Raw genomic sequence first — 20862 nt, 5'->3', positions numbered from 1 at the left:
ATAAAAGAAAATATATAAATCAGTTATTAATATGAATGGGTATTTGCACACTTTTCTTTAAAAAAAAAAAAAAAAGACTTCCCTTCTCTTATACAACCAAAAAGAACTAACATGTCAAAATGCACTGCAAGGCCAAAAGGCTCTTTGGAATTTAAATTCTGGGCTTCTACTTCCAAGGTACTATACTAAAAAGAAAAGAACAGTTTGCATGTACAAAAGCAGCACTTACTGTCCAACATCTTGAGCTAGGTATTTGAGTTATTTGAGAGGAAAAATGAGGTTAGTATATTTCTATAGACTTTCAGCAATGGATTCTGTTCTGAAATTTAATTCCCACTGAAATATTAAAAATTGAAAAGGGAAGTCAGGTGACCTGTGAAGGTCAAAATAAGACTGGAATTTTAATTTCCTATATATTGCATAATTGCTGTCATCCCACAATGGGACTGCTCACGAAGTGCTTTGAAATTAAAACTTTTCTGCCAAATTTAGTGGCTGTGCTCCAAGCTTAGAAAGCAAAGTATCTATCTTCAAGATAGATTTTTGATTTACACCTTTACAATAAACTTTACAGGATCACGCAAAATACAGCTCAGATGCTGCAGATTTTTTTTTCCTCCTAAAGGTCTTCCTTTCACCAAACACCTCAGGAATTTCCCCTCTCTGGTTTTTTTATTTGGTTTTGAAAAGAAAATGATTGATGCAAACAAAACAAGAAGAGTTAGCTCTAAGAAGTTTGTGGAAAACAATCAGAAAGGTCAAGCAAGCACTTGGAACATAAAGAATATTTCTTTGTCATTATTTACTGTCTGAATGCTATATGCAGTTCACCCTTACCTGAAGCTTCGGTGCTATTTTGATGTTCACATTTGTTCAGCTGTTTTTCATCTCTTATCACATATAGTCACCAGCCAACTGCAGCTGTTCCTCCTTGATCTTTCACTTGAAATACATTATCTCAAAGGCATTTAAGCATGTATTGCACTAAACTGCACTTCTTCTAGGATGGAGCACGAACCTAGTGAAGAATTAGATGGTCAGAGAGGAGCTTATGAATGATTCAAAGAGGCATGGCATCCTTGTGGGAGTGATGATTACATATAATAGAGCCACCAAAATGCAAAGAAAAAGATTTTTGCTAATTGTTACCACCCAATAAATAAAATGGGAAACTCAAGAGACTTATCAGCAAATGCCATATGTGCACTGCTACACTGTGCAAGAGGATAATCATAAGCATTCCCTTTTTACTGGGAACTGGCAGTGTCAATCATCACTATGTCTCCAAGTTTTAGACAAGTTCCCAGAGAAGTTCCCAGATAAGGGAATATATTATGGGTTGAGTCTTTTAATATAAGGCAGCTTTCCATTTCTTTTCTCTCCCCTCTGTTCTCCATCCTCTACAGGTGGCTTCAGGACATGTATGACAATATAGTCTATCAAGATTCACATCACCCCAGAGAAGGGGGGCAGACTAGGTGCTCACTTTTAGTTCCATTGGTCCTGCACTCAGCATAGGTATCAGGGTGGGAGGATAAGGTTGCTTTATGCCATTTTACTTCCTCCGAGTTTTTACAGCTGTCCAGGGGTGCAGTGCTCCCCAGTGTAAGCAATGGTTGACATAGCTTTCAGTCTGGTGTAGTAGTTCTGTATGGGGCCATTATAGCAGTCCAGAAATAGCTGGGTAAGTATATTTGGCTTCTTCCCCGCTAGCACTGATGTGTTCTTTGCTAATAAAAGTCATGGTCCTTTGTTGTGATAGGGCAGGGTAAGGCAATTCCAGTGAGATATTCCACTTACAGCAGTTAGAGGCCATAATGAACTATAGAAGCAAGAGATCAGTTTTTAAAGGGTTACATTGGTTTTCCTCCAAGACTGCAACTACCCACATTGAGGCAGTTAAGCATGGTGAGTGGAAAGCTATTTAGTTAACTCCTGTAGCCCTTACTAAATACTTGCTTCCACATGGGAGTGTAGAGATTGTAGGGGCCAAAGACTCAAGAGGCAGCACATGCTCAGAGTTAGGCATTTCCAGAAGCAAAAGAAAAATTTCTCTTATGTAATGGCCTAGTGGTGGGGATGCGTCAAGAAAGTTAAAGAAGCATTTTACTGTTGTGGACTACTACTGGTGGGCAGTTTACCTAGCTTGGCTGTGCCTACACCGCACTACAGATTACTGTTTAAATATACATTTGAGCTTGTATATTCACCTGGTTCCCAGATAAGGCTACCACAGGCAGAACTGGGAGACAGATAAAATACACCATGGATAGCAAGAGGGGACATAAAACAGAACAGAAAGTGATTGATATTAAACAGGCAAGGGTGTGAGTAATGTTATTTTGGCCTCTGCGTGAGCTGTACTTTTGAGAGATGAGAGGAAAGATGCCGACTCCCTGTACCCTATTGGAAGATGAACTATTCTGCAAGCCCAAAGACCATAAGCTGTAGTCCCATTTATTACCCTGACCAGTGTCAAATATAACTCCTATTATAAACCTGACTGGTGTCACCTAAACGTCTCTCACCTAATCAGTAGCCTGCAGTTGCATAGATTGTGGCCACTCAGTCTCTCCAGTTCTCTGACTGTGGCACACAGCAGCTTAGGCTCTGTGGGAGTGATATGCATAAATTTAAAAAAGTCTTTGAGCTTAATATAGGGCTGTCCAAGTAAAATCTAATGGATTGTAATAGAAAGATGGCCACTTGGCCAGGCAGAATGATCTATAGGGTTCTGCTGGCCTTAAAGCACATGCATCTGTGAGATGCAAGTGGGAACTAACTGGACAAACCAGAAAGGTTGTTTGTAGGGAGACAACAAAGAGCATGGGTTAACCCTGACAAAGGACTTATGGGAACTCATTCTTCCCATAAAATGATAAATGAGCAATGGCTCAGCAGGATGAGGGAAAGAAGAAATGACCACAATGATATTGGGAGCATCCCCTCTGTTCCTTCTCTGCCTCCTGGCTGCCTCTTACAAGCTTGTCTGCCAAGAATACTTTTCTTTCTTTGGCAGCTACAGGGCAGCCTGCAATGGATTTCCTCTTAAAGCATGAATTTTTTTCTTGTGAAGGTAGGATTGTGTCTGATCCTGAACGCTGTGATGCCACAACCAGCAAAAATTCTGTGATTTCTCTCAGCGACTTATGCTGCTTTTGGCAAGTGGCAGTAAGCTGTTATACATGAGAGGTTTATTTAGGCTCTAACTCTATAAAAAAAAAAGTCAGCCTAAAGAGGTTACTGTAGCATTTCCTGTTCTGAAAGCAAAAGAAAGGTTAAAGCAGGTTAATAAATGGAGGGAACTGAGTATAATTTAACAGACTCTTCAACACAGCAGTAACTAATCTAACACATACCCTACATCAATAGTCCTGCCATAACATAGCAGAACACATGCTAAGAATAGTTGCCTAAATTGTGACAGGGTATTCTGCTATGTGGTGAGCACATATCAAATGTAAAGTAACCAATCCTGCAGGATTTGGGGTTGGAAAGAATGGAAAAAACCAACAGGCCAAATATTTTGCTTGTCACAGCTAAGGGAAAACAGCCTAACTACAGCTTTTTACCTCAGATATCTAGAGTCAAACTAATGTCTACTACTCCTTTTGATTACAGGAAGCAAGCTGGGCTATCAGGGAACAGGAGCATAGACCCACCAACATGGTAAACATTTGGATTGAAAATGCTGTTGACTTCCCATTATAACAGGGGGAAAACACATGCACACATTTTCATTACATTTTTTGTAGATGAAAGAAAAAATGAAATTTAAAATATTTACCATTCGGCTCACAAGGTTTCTTTCAAAGCTCTAATTTTATGTTTGACTGAAAAAATCATAAAATTTACTTAATAGAGGCAGGGCTGCACTGAGGACCATGTGGCAAAAAGCTAAGCACTCAACATGAAGTCTTTTACTGCCTGTGTCTGAATTCAGTCTATAGAAAGAAACTACCTTCTCTCAGCCTGAGGCACAAACATGTGGTGAAGGTAGTTTCATTGCAAACAGTCTAGATTGTATATCTTCCTGACTCCAGACTAAGAAGACTAGACACTGCGCAGGTACTCAGATACTACCATGATTTCATAGATTTCATAGACATTAGGGCTGGAAGGGACCTCGGAAGATCATCAGGTCCAACCTCCTGCCCCAGGGGCAGGAAGTCAGCTGGGGTCACAGGATCCCAGCAAGATAAATGTCCAGTTGACTCTTAAAGGAGTCCAGAGTAGGTGCTTGTACCACCTCTGGAGTCAGTCTGTTCCAGGCCTTGGGGGCTCGACTGTAAAGAAGTTCTTCCTTGTGTCCAGCCTGAAACAGTCTTGGAGAAGTTTGTGACTGTTGGACCTTGTCATCCCATGGGGCACTCTGGTGAACAGGCGTTCCCCCAGATCCTGATGAACACCCCTTGTGTACTTCTAGGCAGCCACCGGGTCCCCCCTGAGCCTGCACTTTTCCAGGTTGAAGTGTCCCATAGCTCTCAGCTTCTCAGGCTTCCCATGATGATCGACAGTTATTACCTGGTTAGAGATCGGAACAGAATCCAGCCACATAGAGACAGTCTAGACAGAGGGGCTGCTGGCAAGCCAATACTAATTCTTCTTCAGCAATACTAATGCATTTCAGAGACTTGCCATTCCCCTTCACCCAGATGTGGTGCAATAGGGATTAAAGTGATCATTTTTTGGCATTTAGGCATTAACATGAAAATTAAGGCCTTGTAAATTGCTCAGTGCTGCTGGACTAACTCAAGTGGATTAATGATTAAGTGGCCTAGGTCAGGGCTGTCCAACTTCTGGATGAGGGGAAGGTGAGGTCACGTTCTGCACAAGCCACATAGCTCAGAGCTCCCTGCTGCACAGACAGTGCAGCTTCCTCCTTTATTTCACCATGCGTGGCTTTAATGCTGAAAGGCACAGAAATGTGAACAGCTACCTATTTGATTTGCAATCTGGGGGCCACTTCCTGCCTCTAAGCATTTCTATTCCAAATATTCTCAGAGTGGCTTCAGCAGATATTCTGTTCATGGTCTGACAGAGTCTATCAATATTCATATCCTGGGGTGGATCGGTGGGTGGGGGGGGTGCACTTGTACCCCTTTTGATTCCTGCTCCACCCGAAGTTTAAAACCAACCGTCCGGCAGTGGCAGCAGCAGTTCTAGTCAGGCAGTGCTGAGGGACTCGCTTGACTTCATAGTTCATTATAATCTACTTGATCCCTTCTAAACTCTTCATTCCATGGGTATTAATGACCCTCTCTTCTTTCTAATGGTCTTGATGTTCCACCAATCAAGCTAGCCTTTGTTCTGTAATTGTGCTGTCTGTTCACTGCTCTTGGTAATAAAGCTCCTAACTTCACAGCCTTTCAGATTTTTTAATTCACTCTAATGAAGTTATATTTGATTTTGTATCCATCTCAAACTGACCAAGAACAGCCAGAGGCCCCTAGCATATTAGTAAAGCTTCTAGCTCATTTTTAATTGGAGAAAAATGTGTCATGTTATGTGTGATGATTCACCTTGCGATCTGCACCATCCTTTTCAAAATCCTTGAGCCACCCATGTTCACATCACTATACAAGCTGAGCACCAAACTTTGGGAAGGGAAAAGAGGGACAAAAGATTAAGCTGAAGAGATACTACCTTTGCAACTAGTCTGTGTTTCTACCATTTACAAGTACTCTGGTTTAACTTTGATACTGTACATTGCACTTCATTTCATTTGAAAAAATAATTCTATTGTTTCAAATCCAAAAGGAGTTTATTCTTCCTTTGCCATCTGTTTAATCTATTTGAAGGACTCTCTCTAGTCCTTCCTCCCCTTCCCCAAAATTAAGACTTTTCTGCCAGTAAACCCCATAAGCTATTTTTTAAGAAAGAATTTCTAAAAAAAATTCAAAACAAAAACTGCTGTCTTCCTAAAATGTTACAGGCTTCCTGGCTTTAGGTTAGCAAGCTCCACTGAACAAGTTTTTTAATGTCATTATTTAAAAAGACATTTGAGAAATTTAAAGCAACCCACGTTTCCAAGACAACAAAGCACAGCTCTATCCAGTACCAGTGATAAAGTGCAGTTCCTTTTCCCTGTCCTGCTGAGCTACATATTCTTGCCCCAAACAGTGGGCTGGAAATCTCAAATGATCAGCTTGCTACACCTCAATTGTCTATAAAGTTCCAGGAATTCTCTCTTCAGAAACCAATCCTTTCAAACTGAATATACAAGATGATTAGGGATTTCCTTTGCCAACACATATACAAAGTCTCTTTATTCTCCAAGTTGACTTAGCCTACTTTCCTATTGGCAATGTGTAGGGAGAGCAAGACAATATGGAGGATTACAGATAAGCTTTTGTTTTCTCTTTGATTAAACAATACTTAATGTTCTTTCTTATCTGAAGCCAAACAAATTGGAGCTGTGATCTAGCTGAAATGATCATGGTGAAGCAAAGTCATTTACTCCAATCATCCTTTTAAAAAATAAGGTACTGATGGCACAAATGAATGACATCACTGTCAGTCTCTGAAGTGAACTGGAAACTAATTCCAACTTTTCTTTTATTAAGGAGGGCAATATTCAGTTCTGCCTCCTTTAATCTTGTTAAGGATTAATCATTTTTCTGTATTTTTCCCCTGTGGCAGGTCTCCTAGTATAATTTATACCTTATGTAGGTCACTATTAATAATGCTTTATTGGGCTGCCAGATTCTCCTCTTTTCCTTCTCCAGGAAAGAGATGCAGGTAAACAACAGTAGCTTTGCTGATGAAAAGACACCTCAAATCTTGAGTCAAGATCTGTTCAGTAACATGAAAATATTATGCTTTGAAAAGTCTCTTAGTCTGCTATGACAAATAGCTCAAGACAATACATCTAACTACGTGATAGTTGTATTTGCAGCAGATGATTGGGTGGGTAAGGAAAGAGCCATCACCAGCGCTGAAGTAAGGGGAAATACTATAATATTGCAACACAGATATGAGCTGGGAAACCCTAGAGAGAGTGAAGCATGAGGAAGTTTTAAAACAGGCCCAATGAGACCTTTCAGAAACTGTTAGCTTCTCACAAGTTTTATGTCCTTTAGTGTCTTTATCCACATGAAAAAGATGCACTGAAAGCTCATTCTCTCTCAGTTATTTGGCCCCATCATCACAATGTCAGATTGCCTCACCATCCTTAATATAGTTATCCTCAACATACCCTAAAGGAAATGCTATTACTCTCATTTTACAGATGAGAAACTGAGACATTAAGAAACTTAGGATATGAGTAAACTTCAGCTCATGTAGATATAACCACTCAAGCGGTAAAACGATTAGCTCAGGTAGCAATAGCAGCTTAGTAACATAGTCATCAGCATGGGCTGATTGCTAAATTTGGGTGGGTTTTAGAGATTCCTTAACTCATATCCTCACTAAAGAAACAGAGAAGCCGGTGGCAGAAAGAGGATTGGACTCAGGCCTCTCATTTCAGACTAGTGCTTTGACTACTGAACCATCCTGACTTACTCCTAGTATGGAAACTAATGCAACCTCCTGTGTGAGCCCTCTTAGTTTGGTCTAAAGTGTCCACCCACAGGGTTGTACAGATTTTACTAAATCTGTTCCTATTTCTATTTAAGGCAATGCAATTTTCTTAGCCTAAAGCAATTTTCTTTCTTAAAGCAAGCCATTCTTAGATACCTGCTCCCAGAGAGTGTTTGCTACAGTGAGTGTAGCCTGTCACTAAGGTATTTAATTAGCAACTTTAACATCTTTCCTGAAAGGCAGACTCATAAAAAGAATGAGACTCATGTAGGTGTAACTGAAAACAATGGTTCATGGCTAGTGGTAAAAGCAAACTCATGCAGCATACACAAGCCCCAGTCCAGAAAAGCATACAGGCACAGGCTTAACTTTAAGCGTATGAATAAGGCTATTGAAGCCAACAAGACTACATATTAAAGATTAAACAAATGCCTAAGTGCTTTATTGGATTAAGGCCACAGTGAGCGAGGGTAATGCCCTGACTCCAGAAAAGTCAATAGAACTTTTGCTATTAACTTCAGATCCAGTATTTCATCCTGGTTGGCAAGCACCATTGCACAACAGTGTATGCAGTTTTGGGAGCCCTATCTGCACTGCTTTACCTCTTTTCCTTTGCTTCTTTGGGTACAGACACACAGACATTTGGAGCCCTTTCAAAAGGAGAATGTTCTAAAAAAGGCAGCAGCTGTTACTTTCTAATTGTTATGTGTGAACCGGCCAGGAACAATATGACTGTAGAAAACCACACCAACTTTAACCCTGGATGAAGCGATATTAAAGTTGGAGTGGTTTTGCTACATGATTGCCCTCTCTTGTTCACATAACTACACATAACAGCTGTTGCCCTTTTAAAATGTTCCCTTTTTTAAATAACTCCAAATATATGTGTGTCCTTGCCCTTTGCTCATCCAATATATGCCTCCAGGCTGTAGGCCAAATCCAGCCTCTAAAGCCATGGTATCTGGCCCTCACGGCTCCCCATAGGTCAGGAAATTTGGCACTAGAGGAGCAGTGGCAAGTGCCACCCTACCCCGCTACCAAATCCCGAAGCCCTTGGGGCCAGATTGGAGCTGGGCCATACTTTTCCCCACTCCTGTGTGGCCAGGTCAGGACCAGGCCATACCCTTTCCCCCTCCCCCTCTGCACAACTGGATTAACCATCCTCCTTCCCACATGGCCAGATCAGACCCTGATCAGGCCCACTGGCTGGATCCAACTAACAGGAAGGTTGGGCACCGCTGGTCTATGTCATAAATACCAGGACTTGACTCCTGTTCCATTGCTTAGTATCTTCTTTAAAAAATTGAGTTAATAGGGCAGGAGCTGATGATAATGATGATTATGATGATGATAGTCACTCTCATATTTGAGACTCTCATATAAACTAACGCATTTATCTTCCCAGTGCTGAAAAGTACCCACTATACAGATGAGAAATGAAGGCCCAGAAATTATATAAGATTGAATGGTGTGTCACTGGAGATCCAGAAGATGAACCCAGAACTTCATGACAAGACACCAATCCAGAGGCTTCATGACAAGACACCATGGCAGTTTAGCAAATTTTGTTTGTTCTTTGCTCGCTTGTTTCTTGTGACTGAGTTGCTGGTGTCATAAATGAAATGCCACAGCCTGTGACTGTGAGCTTCCAAGAGCCAGACAATGTAGGAGCCAAGGCCCACGCCAACTCACAGAATACAGGAGAAGTCAGCAGAATTCTAAGCAAACAACCCTTAATGAAAGACACATGGGATATGCTGCAGGCCAGTAGGGGAAAGAGGCATAACTACTACTTATGAATTACAGAAATAAGAAACCCAAATGGCACAGATTGATGGGCCTAATGACTGCTCACTCACAAGGATCCCAATCCTGCACTGCAAAAACAGGCAATATACGCCTTGAACAGGCAACACACCTCTGAATAGGGTATATAACATTTTTACCTCATTTTTTTCCAACAACAAATTATGTGCCTAAACACAATCTTGCTTTGAAGTGCATATATTCCTCATACATTTATTTTTTTTCTAAAACATGTTAAGTAAAGAAATCTACAAGGTGCACCAGTTAATTGTTAATCAGGCATGAAAACAAAAGCCGTCCTTGCATCCCACCCAGACACCAAGTGGCGGGACCAGCTTGGCGAGGGCATGGCTGAGGCACCCCAGTGGCTGAGCCTGTACTTCACCCTCATCCCACAAGCCACCGGGGACCTCAGCTGGTGGCTCCTCCATGGAGCCATCGCCACGGGCTTCACCGACAACCCAGTCTCCTGCCCCTACTGCGAGCAAAGGGAGACCTTGGCGCACGTGACCCTCAAGTGCACCAGGCTGCAGTCCCTCCACTACCACCTCCAGAACCTCCTCCTGAGGTTCTGGTTGAATTACACCTCCCACCTTTTTGTTTTTGGTCACCCCATCCATGGCCCCACCAAATCCCAGGACATCCTGGTCAACCTCCTCCTAACCCTAGCCAAGTGAGCCCCGTACTTGACCAGGAAAGAGGCTTTGGTTGGGAATGTGCCCGGAGACTGCATGGCCACTTTTCTTTCACTTGTCCATGCATGTTTCCAGGAAGAGCACCAGTGGGTGCCATCTACCAGCTCCTTGGATGCCTTTGAGGACCAGCAGGTGTGGCCCGGGGAGCTCTGCTTGGTACAGACACACTTTTTTTCATGTTTTGACCCGTTGACCCACACGACACTCCTATCCTGGTTTTTTCATTAGTTGTCCCAAGAATTCAGTTGTTCCATTCGTCCATTAGCCCGTGTAAAAAGGGGCTGCTAGTTAGCCAGCTAGGCCTTGCCCATGGTAATCGGATGGACAAATAGACAGACATGAAAACAAGGTCCCTGCTCTAAACATCTTATAGTGCTTGGTGCAACATATCAACTTCTTCCGCAAAAGCCACTTTGCTCAATTTACATTGAGTAAAGCCATCTTTACCAGCCTGCTACAAATTCCTTCTAAACTGTATCGCCAGATGATTAAAGCAGATACTAATTTGCACAGAGCAGTACATAGAACAATAATATTGTGCTCTATTTTAGCCTTGTCCTAAAGGAAATAAACATTTATTCTATAACCAAAGTTAGCTACTAAGCTTAAAAGACAATAACAGAGCTGAAGTAGCAACAACCATCATCATTAATATTACAGGCAGAAAGCAGGGCAGAGTGACACTTTAGAAACTAACTTGTTCAGAGAGTTATAAGGTGACAGAGGTCCCACAAAGTAGACCACCACTTATGAAACCATATGTGTCTCTGAATTAGTTAGTTACAAACAGACATTACATTTGTCCCTGGAGGATATTAAGAGAAAACATTTTATCCTGTGATTTATCCTCAGACATCCACATCCACTATTCTGAAAAAGTTCTTGAAATAAGAAGTACTAATAGCTTGTCCTGAGACATCGCAATGTGCATCTGAACAGCTGTCCTGGGATAGCATCATTGAATCAATGGCAGAAAAGCGGCAGTGCATTTAGCTGCTCACTAAACCTTGACTGGAAGGGCAATATGCTATACACACCAATCCTGGGACATTTCCATTCTGGCATAAGTCCAGGCACAATTTGTCCTGGCACAAATGCAACATCTGTTCCTAGCCTAAAGTTGCCACCCTGCCCTGCCTTCTGCCTGACTTCAGATTAACACAGCTACCTACCTTCCATTAATATTACAGAAACTGCTGCTATTTAAAACCTCTTTTCAGATTCTAATACCTTAGTGAAACTTCCAACTCTGGGGCTGAAATTGCTCAAATTTTAGTCTATATCACCTTTTATAACGGGCATAATTTTGAAGCAAAAATATGTACAAGACTGACCAAGATTTGACCCCGTCTGTGACCCTTGTTTTTTCTAGCCACATAGTATCCCTAGACTTCTTAGCACTGGATTTTTTATTTCTAAGCTATTCTAAATTTCATTCCAGAAAGTTGTTGGCACCACTAACTAGTTTGTACTTTAACAACATTTTTAAGGTCCATGTGACAGTAAATACAAATTGCTCCTGTACAAACAGTGTTAACAATAATTAGATAGTTGTACAGCCAAGTGTGCTCAGTAGATACTGGCCCTGCAGGAGGGTGAATGACCTCAAACCATGATCTTCAATGGGACTGGAGAGTGCTAGGCTTCTAAAATCAAACCATGCTATTATTTACGCATTGTTGCCATGTGCATATATTCTGATGCTTCCGTCCGCCAATGCCTGCAGTGACACAGAGTAATAGCACAGTGTTTCAAATTATCTCAGTCTACCACCCTCAGTGTCACATCATGGTATACCAATATAAATCAACAGGGACCACCTAATAGTTGCTAATGGCAACCACTGGCATTCAAAACTCATGTAATTCAACAAGATGCATCTGAATAAACATAATTTTTTCCAGTTATCTTTTCATAAACTCGTATGTGGTGATGTGCCTTGCCAGAGATGTATTTGGGTTACATAAAACATTTTAGATCCATGTTTAAAGGCACTGTTTTCTCCAGCAGAAATTAGAATCCCATAAAATGTGTTTTTCTAGTGTAAGCAGGGCCAAATCCTGCTTGCCTGACTTAGGAGATTGTTTTCCATAATAATCAGAAAGACTGTTCACTGTGAACAAGGTTAGGACTCAGACCTTAATTTATATCATGGAACACAAATAAATAAATGCCTAAAAACAAACAGCCATGATCTACTTTCATACTTAAGGGTAGCTCAAATTTAGAATTCTTGGTGACCTCAGTTTTCTGCAGTTGGAGGTGTGTGGTACAGCTATACATGGGTGTTTAAAAGCTGCCACCCATTTGCTCCCATCACCCTATTGCCTGACTCTTTCCTATTTGTAGAAAAGTTTACAAATTCTTAAGTATATTAGTTCCATTTTAAAACCACCCTGAAAGTACTTTTCTTAAGGGGACTGACATCTTTTGCTTCTTTACACTGTGAGCATCTTGTTTCTCTTTAAAGTTGGGCTGGTCTACAAACAGTTTATGTACCGTCCTATGTTGGTTTAGAAATTAAAACTAGGAACAAATGTTACATTTGTCCCTGGACAAGTTGTGCCTGAGTTTCTCCCAGAGCAGAAAAGTCCCAGGAATGGTGTGTGTATACATTGTCTTTCCAATCAGGGTTTAATGAGAAGCTGAGAGCACTGCCACTGATTCAATGATACAATCCTAAAATAACTATTCAGACATACTTTGCAATGTCCCAGGACAAACTGTTAGCATTTTTTATCCCACAAATCTTTTTTTGGATTTATCCCAGGATAACAGACACGGATGTCTGAACAATCACACTTTTCCCAGGACAAATGTGATGTCTGTTAGTAGCCCAACATACTCAAAGCCAGAGCCCCCTGCCTGCCACCCCTCTAATTTTGTGGATATATTGATTAGTATAAATATCTTTGCACCAGTAGCTATATCCACATGGGGGAGGAGAAGCTGGGGAGGGGATACAACTTTAAATATAATTAGACTAGGTCCGCACTAGAAATGTTAAGTGGTAATATTAGTTAGGTGTGTCATTTTTAATTATATCTATATACCAACTAAGGCTCCAATGTAGATGTCTTCACAGCAGGAAAGACCCAGTCAAGCTTAATACATTTTTCACAAAATGTAATAATGTACTGCTTTTAAATAAAAATAAATCTTCTGTTCAAACAGGCTTCTTTGAAACCTCTTCTATTCTATTGTTCGTGATTAGTCTAGTAGTTTGTTCTTGTAGAGTGAACATCTTAATTGGATAGCAAGGTAGACTCAGTCATAAACATTTTGCATAAAACTTCCTTTTACCAATGGATATAAAGGATCCTAGGGGAGGCCCAGTTGGTTTCCCTAGCTCTCAGTTTGTTTGCCCAGCCCCCTGCTCATTCCCCCAGCCTCCCATCACTCCCCTGCCTAGCCCCACTCCCCCCAAGCTGCAGCAGCAGCCATCGGGGCCACTCAGGGCTACGTGGAACAGCCCCTCTGCACAGTGTGGGGCAGCAGTGCTTGGCCTCGGCTGCCTGGCACCTGCATTGCCGCTGCCACATCGCACAGATGCAGCCCGGCCCAGCTAGGCAGGGCACCGAACAGTACTGCATGCTGTCTGGCAGCTTGGGCTGAGCAGCACCAAGCCCTGGGTGACAGCTTCAGCACCCCCAAACTGCCCTACAGTGCACAGCGCCCTGCCAAGCCAGGCTGCACACGTGCAATGCAGCAGCAGCAGCGTGGGTGCCAGATGGCTAGGGCTGAGCCCCACTGCCCTGCACAAGGGCTGTGCCATGAGGCCCTGAGTGCCCTGACTGCCACTGGTGATGAGCTGTGGACTGTGCAGGAGGCTGGAGCCCAGTGGGGGAGCGACCAGGGGGGCAGAAGCCGAGTGGGGAAGCAGTCAGGAGGTTGGAGCCGAGCTGGGGAATCCCTGAATCATCTCCAGCCCCCTGCTCAATCCCACACTCAACTCCTACTCCCTGCTTATTCCCCTGCTCATCTCCAGCCTCCTGATCAATCCCCCACCCTGCTCATTCCCCAGCTCGTCTCCAGCCCCCTGCTCATCTCCAGCCTCCTGAGGCTGGAGGCAAGCAGGAGAGCAAGTAGGGGGCTGGAGACGAGCCGGGGAACCAGCAGGGATACAAACAGGGGGCTGGAGACCAGGGGGGAAGCGAGCAGGGAACTGAAGACCAGTGAGGACATGTGTGGTGGGCTGGAGACCAGCAGGGGTGCCAGCAGATGGCTGGCACCAGGTGGAGGGGGGCGGTTCTGGGCCCTGGAGGGGGTGCTGTAGTGGTGGGCTGGGACCCTGCAGGGGGACAGTCCATATGCTGTGTGGGGTGGCTGCACCCTGTGGGGGACAGGGGAAGCACCCCTCCTAAGCAGCCTCCCCCACACAGTCCCCCCAACACCTACCCACACACTAACCTATATCTCGCCACATCCCTCCACACCTACCCATCCACACCCTCTTTCCCACCTCTCTCCTGCAAACCCCACATCCCTCCATCACACATCCACCATACAATAAGGAAACCAAAAGCAAACACCAAAACATATAGTTAGGATTTATTTTATTATGATGATAGAGACACTGGGTAGGCTTTCAAATTGCTTTAACATTGTAAATATAACAATAAAACACTGCCCATCTGATTGATCTCTCTCTCTCTCTCTCATGTTCTAATTGTGGAAGAACATGGATTTGGGGGTATTTTAAAAAGTGAATTTGGGATGTTGCTTCAGCAGTCCATTTGGCACAAGGGGTAGTGTCCCCAGATACCAATTGCCCAGGCTACATAAGCTCCTGAAGGCAAGTAGCCCTGAGCTGCTGGCCAGGATAGCTGCAGATCTGAGAGGAGCCAGGCAGGGTTATTTTGCCCCAAGTGGCACAATTTGCCCCACGCCAAAGTGCATATCCAGGCATGTGCATTGAGGTAAAAAGCCCTGACTCAAATCTGTGCTGCTTCTTTTAGAGCTGCTGAAAGCACATGTGCCTGTCTGTGTGGATGCACCCAAGAAGTTCTGGTGGTTCCTTATAGGGGTTATATTAAAGAAATATGTAAAAGATTATCACATTCTTGGCCTAACACATCCTTGCTAGCAAAATCCCTCAGGTAGGTGTAACTGTGCTGACAGAAGAAAGGTATTATAATTCTGAAAAAACTCTACTGCTGGCATAAGTTGTGTCTTTAGTAGGGGGTTCTACCAACATAACTACATAGGCATAGATGCACTGGCAAACGATATGCAATGTAGAAAAGTCTGGAGTGATGACAGGGAAAATTGAGAGCTGGATTCCTCCTAGGCACCATTAGATATGTTAGGAGATCTTCAGTAGTCCACAATGAATTCCTTCTTACCGATTCCCACTCAGAGGAAAGCTGGTTAAGCTAGGCTTTCTCCCAAAGTTTCTTCAACAAACACATTTCAGTAGACACAAGGGTATTATTCCCATCTTCCAGTCAAGTGGCACCTAGTGGGAAATCTTCCTGCAACAGGATATGACCCTAATTTTTCTTTAAAATGAGTCTTATATGTTTGTATCTCATACTAAAATATCTTAGGCTACTGTAGTTATCAATTTTAGTTGTTAAATTGCCTGTCCTGATAAATTTCAGTGAATGCTAATTTTGATATTGGGGCAAGCCAAAATTCCTACTGCACTTTGACTACAGCCATAATTTGTAAGTCTATGTCAGTGGTCCTCAATGGATATCTCTTAGAAGACCAGACAACATTGCTCATAACCACAGAAAATGAAAAGTTAAAACAAAGCTTCATATGGAGAGCAAACTATTCCCCTAGTGTATTCCTTTTTCGGTATTATTGCTTATGGGCCAATGAAGGTCAGGGATCACTGACCTAGATTAACAGAAGAGCTTTGAAAAGTTTCCATTGTGAAAGCTACATGTTCCCAGATAATAGCATCAATCATTTCTTTGAGGCGGCTCAGAATCCTTAGAAACCAGGGGGGAAAAATATGGGAAATCCCTAAAATAATGGAAGTCAAGGTTATTTTTAGTGTAAAAGTCATGTTGTAGCTGTGATGGTTCATAAATTATGGGAGAGGAAATAATTTGTTAGGATGATATCTTTTATTGGACCAACTATGTAGTTGGGATATAGTTAGACAAGCTTTCGAATACAAGACATTCTTCATCACCCTAAGAAATTCTTGCCTCTTGCAAGTTTATTTTTTTCAATCCATAGATTTCATCTGTCTCAAAAATGGGCAGAATTAATACAAATCATATGTAAGAGAATAAACATAAGAAAAAATAGTGCCATTCACACAGATATCGATTGATCTGCTGTTATAAAACACTTTCCAGGCACAAAAGTGTATGGCTACCAATGGAACAGCAAGATAAGAGCCAGAATGCCTTTAAGATCTAAAAAAAGCAAGAGTTGATTAAAATCTTTCACAATCTGACTGAATCCTTTTAGACAAAACATCACCTCTGACCTCAATTCTTAGCCTACACACTGTTTGTCCAGCACCTTAAAATTATCTAGCTGCCCACACATTGATGCAATACCATTGAAAAGCATATCTTTCATCCACTAAATAAACACTGCAATGCCTCTGAAATTATAATCTTTTGAATAACCAAAGTAAAATGGCTTTTCAAAATGTATAGCTTCATGAATTTTATATGAACAATGGATATATGAATACTGTCTACTTCTCCCTTGTATCTTGTTATTCTGTGTTCTAGTAGTAGTTAATTGGTCCCAATCCAGCAAAAGTCATGACAACGAATCTCTCTGTAGGCATACTGGTATACCCACTTGTACTGAACAATGGTATTGGAATTATTGTTGAGTCTATAGGTGATTTATGATTATTACTGAATGTTATTCATACTGTGTGTAAACAACCCTGAATAAGGTAAGACAGGCAAGGAAAAAAGGAAATGGTGTTACTTTATATTGTTTTGAGATACAGAACAAAGTGGGAGTCTAATTTAAGGTTAAGGGGAAAAAGCAAGGTTAAAGCAAGAGGGGTGTCACAGTGGAGGTCTACAGACTATCAAACCAGAAACGGGAGGTATAGGTGGAGGAAGCTTTTTAAGATCAGGCAGGCCAGCCTGGGCCCAGTACGGTCAGGGATGCTGGTCAGACAGATCAGCCTGGGTCAAGCATTGCAACAGCCACATCTACAGCAAAGCTCAGCTAATTAACACTGCCCCAGTTTAGGAACACCAAGCATCCTGATTGGCTGCTGGGACTACCAACTATCCATTTAACACCAGCTGGGGACTTGGGTATGCAAGCCAGTCAGCAATTCTGCTGTGCTAAGTCTTCTGGTTCTTGCACTTTGGTTCTCTGGGTTCCTGACCTTGGTTTTTGGCTTATGTCTGGACTTTGGCTTTAGATTTCCTTGCAGTTCTGTTTCATGGCTCCCAACCCTGGTTTGGCTCTGTTTTTGGATTTCACCCAATGGATTGCCCCTCAGATTGGTACTCAGGATCTCACACCTGGATTTTGCCACTGGACTGTGTTTTGGATTCTGCTTCTGAATTTTCCTTTGTCTTTGGTATATAGCTCCTGCCTTTTGGCCCAGCCCTAAGTCCTGCTTCCCCTAGGTGGTCTTGCCTAATGGTTAGGCCATGCTCTCTCACACCACCATCACTGCTGCTCTGCGCAGCCTTGCACAGAGTAGGGGAGAGCCATTCAAAGAGGGAGGAGGGTGGAGGGGAACAGGAGCAAAATAGTTCAGACTTTCCAATGACACCTTATTGGGCATTTTTGTGCATATGCTTTTCCTCCCCTCCCTCCAATACATTCCTTGTGTGTTCAAATAAAACATTTCATGGTAAGCATTTGTTTATACTTAGGATGTTCATAATAATTTGAGGGAAATCCAGGATGGGGGGCGGGGGGCACCAAGGGGTACGGCTGGGCAGGACAGCATGGGATGTGTGTGACCACAAACCCACCCCGCAGCTTTCAGAAGCAGAGTGGGGTAAGGGACGGACACACACACACCTGACCCTGCAGCTCCCAGAAACAAGGCTGGGCAATGGCCCTGTAGCTCTTCCACCCCCTCCCTACCCCCCCACCCCACACTTTACTGAGCAAGAAACTGCTCACAGCCCAGAGTCTGGATGGAGGAGGAATCCATTGAGTGGGCTCCCTGGACAAAATTAAAGCAAAAGTCCTGGATTGGCTTCAACCCACCTGCACATGCCCAGCTCTCAAGTCAGGAGCCAGGCATATAGATTTCATAGATGTTAGGGATGGAAGGGACCACAAAGATTAAGTCCAGCCCCCTGCCCCAGGGGCAGGAAGTCATCTAGGAATAAAGGACCCCAGTAAGATAAGCATCCAAGTGTCTCTTGAATGAGTCCAGTATAGGTGCCTGCACCGCATCTGGAAGGAGCCTATTCTGGGTCCTGGGAACTCAGACAGTAAAGAAATTTTTTCTTATGTCCAGCCTAAAATGGTCTTGGAGGAGTTTATGACCCCTGGTCCTTGTCTGTTCACCAGAGGGCCCCAAGGAAAAACATTCTCTCAGATCCTGATGAACACTCCTTGCAGATTTATAAGCAGCCACCAGGTCTCCCCTGAGCCTGCGCTTTTCCAGACTGAAGAGTCCCATGGCTCTCAGCCTTTCTTCATAAGGCCTGTTCTCTTGCCCTCTGATCATGTGCGTGGCTCTCCTCTGGACTCTCTCAAGCTTCTCGACATCTTTCTTGAATTACAGAGCCCAGAACTGGATACAGTACTCCAGCTGTGGCCTCACCAAGGCTGAGTACAGTGAGAGGATGATATCCTGAGATTTACTTGAGAACCATCTATAGATGCAAGCCAGGGTTTTGTTTGCTTTACCAGCTGCGACATCACATTGGTGGCTCATGTTCATCTTCTGGTCAGCCATGACCCCCAAGTCATATGCCAGTGGGTAACCATTAATCCAGAACCTTTGCTTTAATTTCCTTCAATGGCTGGCATGCTGAGACCAGCCCCAAAATCCAGGACTTTCCCAGCCAATCCTGGACATATGGTCACCGTATTTATACTAGGTCTCACAGGGAAGAGGTGATAAATATGTCCTTAAAGAAGCAGTTTTGAAGGCTGGTTGGGAAAAAGGAGGAGGGTTGGCAAGTCATGACATCTCCTGCAGAGGCACTCTGGAGCAGCGGAGTTCAACACGGGTCACAAAAACTCCCCCTGCAGGAAAGGAGGGGGGTGCAGATCCTCTACCCTGGGATTCTGAAGAACCTGGCCAAATATTACCACACTGTGTGAATCGTGCCACAAAGTGCAATCCAAATGAGATACAGAGATATTTTACATTTAACAAGTAATATCTTTGTGGCTGGACTGGATCACCTTTTTTGTCCCTCATCATCAGGCAATAAGTTGCGTGAGCATGTGGCATGTTACAGTTTATTTCCCCACTAACACATTAATCACACTTTAAATGTAACATCTGCCAGGGGCTTTACTGAAGAGATTCTAAAGATAGAAGGCACTTGGGTGAGAGTGTTAACAGAGTTCATGATCCTAAGGAAATGAAGGAATAAACCACAGCAGAACAAAAACACAAGACTTCAAAAAAGCAGATCTTAAACTCAAAGAACTGGTATGTAGAATCCTATGGGAGGCAAATCTAAAGGAAAAAATAGTCCAGAAGAGTTGTTTATTCTAAAAGACCCAATAATAAAGGCACAATACAATGCTACCCCAGCACAATTAAAGGAGAGGAAATGTAGCAACAGACCATTTAACTGAACAGTGAACACCCCAGTGATTTGAAGCTTAAGAAGGAATATTAGAAAAAAGAGGAAACTTAGCTTTAAGGATCAGTATAAGAATATAACATAGGCCTATAAGGACAAAACTCAGGAATGCAAAACATAAATTGAGATGCAGCAAGCAAGGAATATCAAAGGCAACAAAAACAAAAAAAAAATCTGTAAACACATTAGAAGAGGAAGACCAAGAAAAGTGTAGGTGTCTTACTGAATGGGAAGTGAAGTTAACAAGAGACAAAGCAGAAAAAGCAAATTGATTATTCCCTTTTCACTTCAGTCTACACACAGAAGTGAAACTATCAGATGACAATCACTGTTCACTATTGTAAATGGCATAAAAGGATGGAAACTAGTGCAAACATTGTACATTTACAGTTGATATCAAGATGGGTGGGGTAATGGATACTTTAGAGGACTGGAATAGGGAATTACTCAATTTGGATTAGGCCAATTAGGAGGACAGTGATTTGGTTTGGAGGTTTGGACCACTGTCCCAAATCAATTTAGTTGAATCAACTTTGGAAGATTCAGCGCCAATTCAGAGATTTGGCCATAGACTATAATGGGGAATCACTGAAATACCTATAACTTTGTCATTTTTTGGCTGATTTGGATAAAAGTTACAGGAATGGTAGCTCCTTCTGAGGTCATGACCTCTGCTAAGTTTCAAGAGGATAGGTGCAGGGTTTCTGCACCTCAAGCTGTTGACAAGCAAAATTCACGACGTGTGACATGGTGTGTGTGTTAAGGCACTGGCGCTGTCTCTCTCACCCCCTGACAGCTTCATTTCCACTTTCACTGACTGGCTTTCTTGCCTGCATTGCATGCCAGCCATTGGCTTCTTTATTATTCCTTCCATTCAGGAACAGTACACATGCACACCAACTGCAGGTGCTTCTTCAGCCTGATGAAGGGTTTTTCAACCCGAAAGCTGGCATTCCAGGCAGCTAAGCTGAGCTCACCTGGATCCTCACAACTCCACTGCAACCAGCAAGTCTCAGGCCTGTCAAAGACATGATGGGTCTGGGCTTTCCCCAGCCAGGACTGTGTGTGTATGTGTGGTAGCTAGAGATTATGGCAGCTCCTAC

This window comes from Gavialis gangeticus, unplaced genomic scaffold, assembly GCF_001723915.1.
Source record: "Gavialis gangeticus isolate Ggan-Ray unplaced genomic scaffold, GavGan_comp1, whole genome shotgun sequence".
NCBI classification, from domain to species: Eukaryota; Metazoa; Chordata; order Crocodylia; family Gavialidae; genus Gavialis; species Gavialis gangeticus.
This window is presented reverse-complemented; position numbering follows the sequence as displayed.